General features: G+C 40.9%; 1 long non-coding RNA gene across 1 annotated transcript; it reads left to right on the forward strand.

The window, feature by feature from the left end:
• Positions 1 to 30: 30 nt before the first annotated feature.
• LOC127058913 (uncharacterized) lies at positions 31 to 6,515 on the forward strand. Its single transcript, XR_007776491.1, has 2 exons — positions 31 to 1,646; positions 3,774 to 6,515. It is a non-coding gene; the product is annotated as an uncharacterized LOC127058913 (long non-coding RNA).
• The last annotated feature ends 1,477 nt before the right edge of the window (positions 6,516 to 7,992 follow it).

Here is a 7,992-nt window from a genome sequence, read left to right on the forward strand (position 1 = left end):
CGAGAGGGCGGGGCCCAACTCCCCTCCCTCCAGTTTGTGCGGGGCTGGCGGCAGGGAGCGAGCGAAAGGAGACGTGTGGGGGAGGGGCGGACGGGCTGACTGACTCTCGGGGGATTTCTCTCGCCGTGGTCGTGTGCAGACAGTAACTGGGTGAAACTGGGGCCGGAGCACGATGCCGCTCTGGCCGCTGCGCTAATGTCAGAACCGGCTGCGCTGGGGATGTGTAAGGTGGGTCACAGCAGCAGCAGTGGCTTTTTGATTGGTACATTTAAACAAGGGCGGGAGAGCTGTTGCCGTCTCGTGCGGAGATGCACTTTGGAGCTCTGGGGCCTAAAACCCTCAACTTCAAAATCAAAGGTTGGGCTGGAAATGTTTTCCCTCCTGTTATTTCAAATATGATCGTTACTGAAGCCATGAGAGAAAACAAAATATTATGCCTTTGAATTTGTCTAATTTTTGCATGTGACAGCACTTTGTACTTAGTCAGAGGCCCCTGCTGTTTATGCTGGCATTTCAGCCGGTAATGGGGAAGAGGAAAAATATTTTTTAAAAACATGGAAATGTGTTTCTACAACCATACGAACTGACTGAGGGATTCAGGGACTTGGTTAGCAACTGAGACTATTTAACTCTTTTTTTAATTGACTTGATTTCAGGTGTCCCTTTAATGTTTGTAAACACTTTGAACCCTTACAAGTATACCTATATTTTACACATCAAATACTCTTGGCCTAATTCTCCACAGCTCTATACATTGCATAATCACTATCTGTGCAAAATAGGCATAAGGCCTGGTCTACATACACTAGTTGTGCCAATGTAATTCCTTACTCCTGTGCACTTCCCAGCCTATGCAAAAGGACACACTTAATTGTGCAAATCCCACAACTGCTCCCTGCTGTGGATTTCCCTACACTCAACTGGGACCCTGCCCTATTGACCTGGAGCAATCTGGGATGGCAGGCTTTCTTATTTCCATTGCCATCACTTCTCAGCTCTGAAAGCAGGTCTCACTCTAGTGTTATGGCAAGGTAAGTTGGGCAAACTTGGCACACCACTCAGGAATGTGGCCTTTCAGGTCCTGACGTTCAGCAGCCACTGCTGATTGTCCCAGGTCTTATAATGATTCAGCTCTTCTTGTACTGAGTGCAACTGCTCTGAAAATAGATCAAACACAAATGTCTAAACAGCTTCAAAACATGGAGTTCTCCTCAGGCGACTCCTTCCACCTCCAAGTTCATTCAGTCAGCACTTCTGGATCAGTCAGTAAGAATTCTGTCCAGTATAACAGGATCTGCTTTCTTGTCACAATAATGAACTGATGCATTCCTCTGTGCTTACGGTTGTGAGCTGTTTGGAAAGGAATGGGGACCAGCTGAGTTCTGGGATATGGTGGAAGAAATAATAGGTGATTGACTTCTATTCTCACAATTCACTCAGATGCCAGCAGATATCCTACAATATGCCATGAAAAAGAGATCCATTTTCCCCTTACCAAGCAAGAGTGCCTTTAGGCTAAAGGTTTGTAAACTGCTGTGAGATGTTCTAATTAAAGGAGCTACAGAATTGCAAACATCACTTTGCTGTGAGCCAGATTCTTCCATCTGTCCTCCAGTAGTCTCATTGGGGAAAAGATACTACTTAACGTAAGGGTGGCAGAATCTAGCCTTTTCTTACAATAGCTACACTTACACTTCATTCTGGGTGTTTGATTTACTTTTAGTTGCTTTCGATATACTGTGTGTATGTGCCAGTGACCATCTACACTTACTAAAAGAATAGCATCACTCTCCTATAAACCTTTGAGAATGTATTTGATGACATTTGTGGGCATAATGATTGATTGAGCAGTCTTGCATAATGAAAGTAGTCAGATAGTTTGGTCTTTGCTTTTTGATTTTTTTTCTTTCTTGGGGATTATGCACCTGAATCAATAGATGAAATTGCACAATAGAGAAAAAGTTTGCAGGGAGAGAAATTAAACAATTTATACATTTACAAGTTTCTCAAGAGAAAGATGTCATGAAAACTGAAAATATGTGGGAAAGGGAGAATGAAGAGCTTTAGAATCTCATGAGGAAAAGGGAAAATTGACAAAAAGGAAATGGCCAAAGTGAAATGAAAGCAAAATACTGTGAATAAGGGAAAGAGAAACAGAAAATGGATCATGATGAAAGAAAAGACACAAAGCACTAGATGTGTGTACTTTTGAAGATTTTTGCTGTAGTGCAAATTTTTTAGACCAACAGAAGGTCCTTAGCACAGTTTTCCTGCCCATGTAAGATGCATAGATTGGAAGAGATCCTGAGAGGCTAAATGGAGGGGAGAGTGGGAGTGTCATAGAGTTTAAGGCCTATAGAGACCATCAGATCCCTAACCTCTTGTCTATCACAGGTCACCCGCACCACCCAGTACTAAACCCAACAACTGAAATTAGATGAAAATATTACAGCCCACAGGAGACTAGACTTATGTGCCATGGGCAGAGAATAGGAGTGACTGAGAAGTACCAGTGCCTAATCCCCACAGGATGACAGGAAAATGAGTAAGCAGCTAATCTTAGGCAAGTGAAACCTATTGACACTGCAGTGGAAGGAAAAAAATCCAAGGTCACTGCCAATCTGACCTGGGGGGAAATTCCTTCCTGATCCCACATAACAGCAATCAGTTAGCAAGAAACAGCCAGCCAAGCACCTGAGAGAATGCTCTGTACCACCTCAGAATCCTTACCTTTCCTGCCTACGGTCCCATCTCCAGTTGTGGCCATCCCTGATGCATCAGAGGAAGGAGATTTTTTAAAATAAGTTACACGGAGGAAAAAAATCCCAACAGTAGCTCCCAACCTCTAGCAGGAATTGCAGCCCTTCCTCTCCATTTCCTGCTCCTCCTTTTATGAGGATCACCCAGTAAAGCTGCAGGTCTTTTCCCAGGGGTAAAGTTTGAGGAAAGGAAGCACAGGAGTCCATTCTCACTAGAGCATGCTCTCCTCCAGAGCCTGGAAGGAAACCTAAGAGTCATGACTCCCAGCAAGTACCTGAGAAACCCCTGGCAAAGTGTCTCATTGCCTTGCAGTGCTGGTCCACATAGTGGATGACAACCTACTCTTTCTATTGTTTAGCTCAAGTAGCAAGGATCTAAAGTTTCAGCCTTGTGGATGACCTATATGGGTGTTAATGTGAAACCATATGATGGAATTTGGGGGGAGCGGGCATTAGTTTGCCTTTTTTAAAACTCACGAAATTACACAGACAAAATTACACTAAAAGAATATTATTAAGATTGTAAAATGCTAGTACTGAAAAGTTAGGAAATGCCATAATTAAAGACAGAGCAATCTTAATCAGCCCTCTTGTGTGTATGTATTATGATTATGCTTGGAACGATTCAGTTTTTATCAGTAGTTGTCAATTTCACCATGCACACAAAAAACAATGAAAAAATATTTCCATCAATAATTGAAATTTATGGATAGGCAAAGTAAGAAAAATGCTGCTTGAGAATTTATTAGACTTTAAGGATATTCTGTTTTGTATATATTTTGACAGTTTGTATTTTAATGGTTATAAAGCTAACTTTTTGAATCTTAACATCTGCTGTCGTTAAATAACTATTGCTTGACCTCCTCCATAATTTCACACAACTGTGAATATTTAAATAGATAAAAATTGAAAAATGTTTATATAATTATTCATTGAAATTATTTAAAAAAATTGAATTTGGCTAAGTCTGATTGTGATTCAGTCTTTTCATGATCGCATATTTTTTTTCCACAGAACCAGTGCCTCATTCAAGGTTCAGAATGGACAGTGTTCTTAATGTTTCTTTAACAATTTTTGTGTGTGTGTAATATTTCAGTTACTTACTAGTTTCCAATATAAAAATGTGTGTGACCATTTTTCCAGGAACTCAATCACTTATGTTGTTTACAGCAGGCCTTTGAAATTTGCCTGGCAAAAGTCCTTGGGTTAGAGAAGTCCCACAAAATTCAGTTCAAGTCTAGCTGAGTTATAAATACTAAAAATCACTATTTCCTTTCTGCCACTTGCATTCCCCAACATTTTTTGACAGCATGTCAAAATAATAATCGAATGTGAACATTTGAAAGAGCAACCCACCACTGGAGCCAATGCAGCAGCAGTAGCAAATTATACTCGGAATACGTGGGAGTAGCTGTAGTGGCAGTGAGGAAAGAGCCAGACAGAGCTCCAGCCCCTCCCTGACAACATCCCTGGATTCAGCAAGAGGTCCCAGGAATCCATCTCCCCAGTGTAGGGACAATCACCTCTCTCCAGTGTGAAAGAGGAGACAGTTGGGCTATCTCCCAGATCTATCACATACTGTCAGCAGCCCTTCATTGTCTGGCATAAGTATTCTCCTACCATTAACTAATGTAATTAGTCTATAGGTCAAATTGTAATAGTCTGTGTTGAAGTACTGAAAGTTCAAACTCTGCTGTTGATGCAACATGAGGGGTGGATGTGACAGGTGTAAATAATGGAATTTGTTTTTACCTCCTTCCTTTAAAACTAGGAAATTACTTAAAAAAATACTCCATTAAAAGAACTCTAGGTTGCAAAGTCAATAACTCAAAAATTTATGATTGCCCATGCATTCCTCCTTGTGTGAGTGCATTATGATATAGTCTTTAATTACACGATCCCATACTGTTTTTTCCCTCTGGGTACTTGACTTACTCAGGGTACAAATTGGATGCACAATAGGGCATAATTAAGTTTGTCCAAGCAACCATAACTCTGGCATTGCCCAGCTTTTGAGAGCTGGATTTAATTAATCTTTTCTCTCTCTCTCTCTCTCTCTCTCTCTCTTAACATAATTAAAACTAAATCATGTATGGATTTTATGCAAATATGGATTTGGTGGAGGTACCTATGCCGATGGGAGGAAGCATCTTCAAAAAATACTTAGGTGTCTGCTTCCAAGAGAGGGTGAATCCCAAGCAGAAATAGGTTCCTCCCTCCAGCCTAGATTTAGGTACCCAAGTCTGTGTGAAGAATGGGGCTTAGGACACTCCCCTCTCATCAGTATCTCCCTTTGGCTAGTTTACACAGGTCCCCACTTAGCATGCTGGCTTTGGCAAATCCCGTTCTTAGGCACCTATCTTTCCCCATTCATTATATAGAGAGCCTAGGTGCTAGACTCAGATTTTGTGGATTCCAGTGACTTTTTTTCTAGGCACCTAAAAGTTAGGTGTTGTAATGCTTACAGTCATAGTGCCTGAGTCCCTTTGTAAATCTAGCCCTCAGTGTGTAGTATCAGTCTTTCCTGGGTTGGGGAAACAGGCTACTATGCTTATACCTGGTTTTATCCTAATTTACAAATTAAAACAATGGATCTTAACCCAAGAAAAACAGGGTTATAATAAAAATGTTGTAGTCATGAACTGTAGCTTTGCTGTCAGGTGTGACTGTAATGATACTTTTATAAAACTCCATAAATATATGGAATGGATTCCAGCATGTCTTAGTTTAGAAATTTTAACAAACTCCCCCTTTTACTAAAATGAAAACATTTTTAATGTGCTTTTGAAAATCCCACAAGGTACTAGGTTAGGCACCTATCTGAATCTGTAGGTACCCAAATAACTTTAAAAATATGGCCCCCTACCATCTATTTCCCTATAGCCCTGTTCAAGGAATAATGACTTGTGCTTGTGCTAACCAAGGGTGCCATGGCAACAAGGATGCTCAGAACAAGTAGGGTGGGTGAAGATATTACTTAGCAACAAGGATCTTCAGGTTGGAAAGCTCTGTTCCTAATTGTGAAGGAGAATGAAAGTCAAAATCAGAAAATGTAAAAACTCAGGGAGGGAATGTGCAGTGACTGGTGATGGTAATGTGTTGGAAAGAAGTATCAGAGGAAAGTCAGAGGGGCATTAGTATGAAATCTTAGGGAATATAGGACCTTCTGAACAGACCTGGAACAAATCAGAAATAAAAAGGAACAGTATGAGACAACAATCGAACCAAACAGCACAGAGTGAAATGAAACCAAAACCCAGAATGGGAGTACAGAAAAGGGAAATAGAAAACAAACAGTGTTGAAAGAGAAAAACAAAGAACTATAAAACAGAAGAGAGAGTTTCAATGTACATATCTAATTACAGCTCTACTTAAGAACATAAGAATGACCATGCTGGGTCAGACCAATGGTCCATCTAGCTCAGTATCCTATTTTCCAACAGTGGCCAGCACCAAATAATTCAGAGAGTATTAATAGAACAGGTCTATTATCAAGTGATCCATCCCCTGTCGTCTAGTCCCAGCTTCTAGCAGTCAGAGGTTTAGGGACACCGAGATTATGGGGTAGTGCCCCTGACCATCTTGGCTAATAGCCATTTATGGACCTATCCTCCATGAACTTATTTAATTCTTTTCTGAACCGAGTTATACTTTTGGCCATCACAGCATCCGATGGCAATGAGTTCCACAGATTAGTTGTGCATTGTGTGAAAAAGTACTTCCTCTTGCTTGCATTAAATCTGATGCCTATTAATATCATTGGGTTTTTTGTATTGTGTGAAAGGGTAAAAAATAACACTTCTCTATTCACTTTCTCCGCACCATTCATGATTTTATAGACCTCTACCATATCCCTCCTTAGTTGTCTCTTTCCTGAGATGAATGCTTCCATTCTTTTTAATCTCTCCTCATATGGGAGCTAGTCATTTCATTGCCCTTATCTGTACCTTATCCAATTCTAATATCTTCTCTTTGAGATGAACACAGCATGCCTTTCTGGTCATTCCAAGGTGTGGGCATACCATGAATTTATATCATGGCATCATGATATTTTCTGTCTTATTATCTATTCCTTTCCTAAAGATTCCTAACATTCTGTTGGCTTGTGCTGCTGTACGTTGAGCAGATGTTTTCAGAGAACTATCTGTGTTGACTCCAAGCTCTCTTTCTTGAGTGGTAACAGCTAAATTAGAATCCATCATATTGTGTGTACAGTTGGGATTATATTTTCCAAGTGCATTACTTTGCACTTATTAACAATGAATTTCATCTGCCACTTAGACAAGTCTTCAAGTATTTAACACTTTGCCCTCTTTGGGCCAAAGCTCACTGAAATCTGTGGAAAAATCTCATTGACATCAATGGAATCTGTATTAGGCCCATAGAGTCTTTCATCAAAGGTTGGAAGTCACAAAGACTAAATAAAACATTACAGATTTATGTCAGTATAACTCTGTCACTCAGGGGGGTGGAAAATGGACTTCTCACATTGACATAGCTGTCGCCTCTCAGAGAGGTGGAATACCTACGCTGGCAGGAGAAGCTTTCCCATCAGCATAGGTAGTGTCTTCACTATGGTGGCACAGCTGCATCGGTACAACTGCAGCACTGTGAGTGTACACAAGCACTAAAACACACATTTCCTTGCACAGCAGATGAGAACATTATTTGACAACTTTACAGAAGGGGAAAACAGACACAGAAGAGTGAAGTGACTTCACAGAAACTAATGTAATTTAGCAAGTTACTACTTGGATATTTGGAATGCTGATTTGAGTGCCCAAATGTGGAAGCGGTTGCCTTAATTTAGGCACCCTAATTTTGAAAGCTCCACCCACAGACTATACAGGAAATGGGGCGCTATAATGATGACACTAAAGTATGTCTACACTTTGAGTTGGCGATATGAGTCCCAGCTTGAGGAGACATCCACGCTAACAGTCACTGAGCTAGCATGCTAAAAATAGATGGTAGCCATGACTGGAGGAGCTAGCCGCCCCATGTACATAACTGTCTGAGGCACCAGTCACATACTTAAGGCACCGAGCACCACCCATCCCTTGTGCTACTGCGACTACACTATGTGTAGCATGCTAGTTCAAACAGAGTTAGCAAGGATATGTCTTCTCAAGCTGGGAATTACATCCCCAGTTTGAAGTGTAGACATATCCTAAACCAGGTTTGGCCAAACCTGAGTGGTGTTGTGACCCCATGTGCCAGGTTGCAACAGAGT

Source organism: Gopherus flavomarginatus, chromosome 10 (genome assembly GCF_025201925.1).
Source record: "Gopherus flavomarginatus isolate rGopFla2 chromosome 10, rGopFla2.mat.asm, whole genome shotgun sequence".
Taxonomy (NCBI): domain Eukaryota; kingdom Metazoa; phylum Chordata; order Testudines; family Testudinidae; genus Gopherus; species Gopherus flavomarginatus.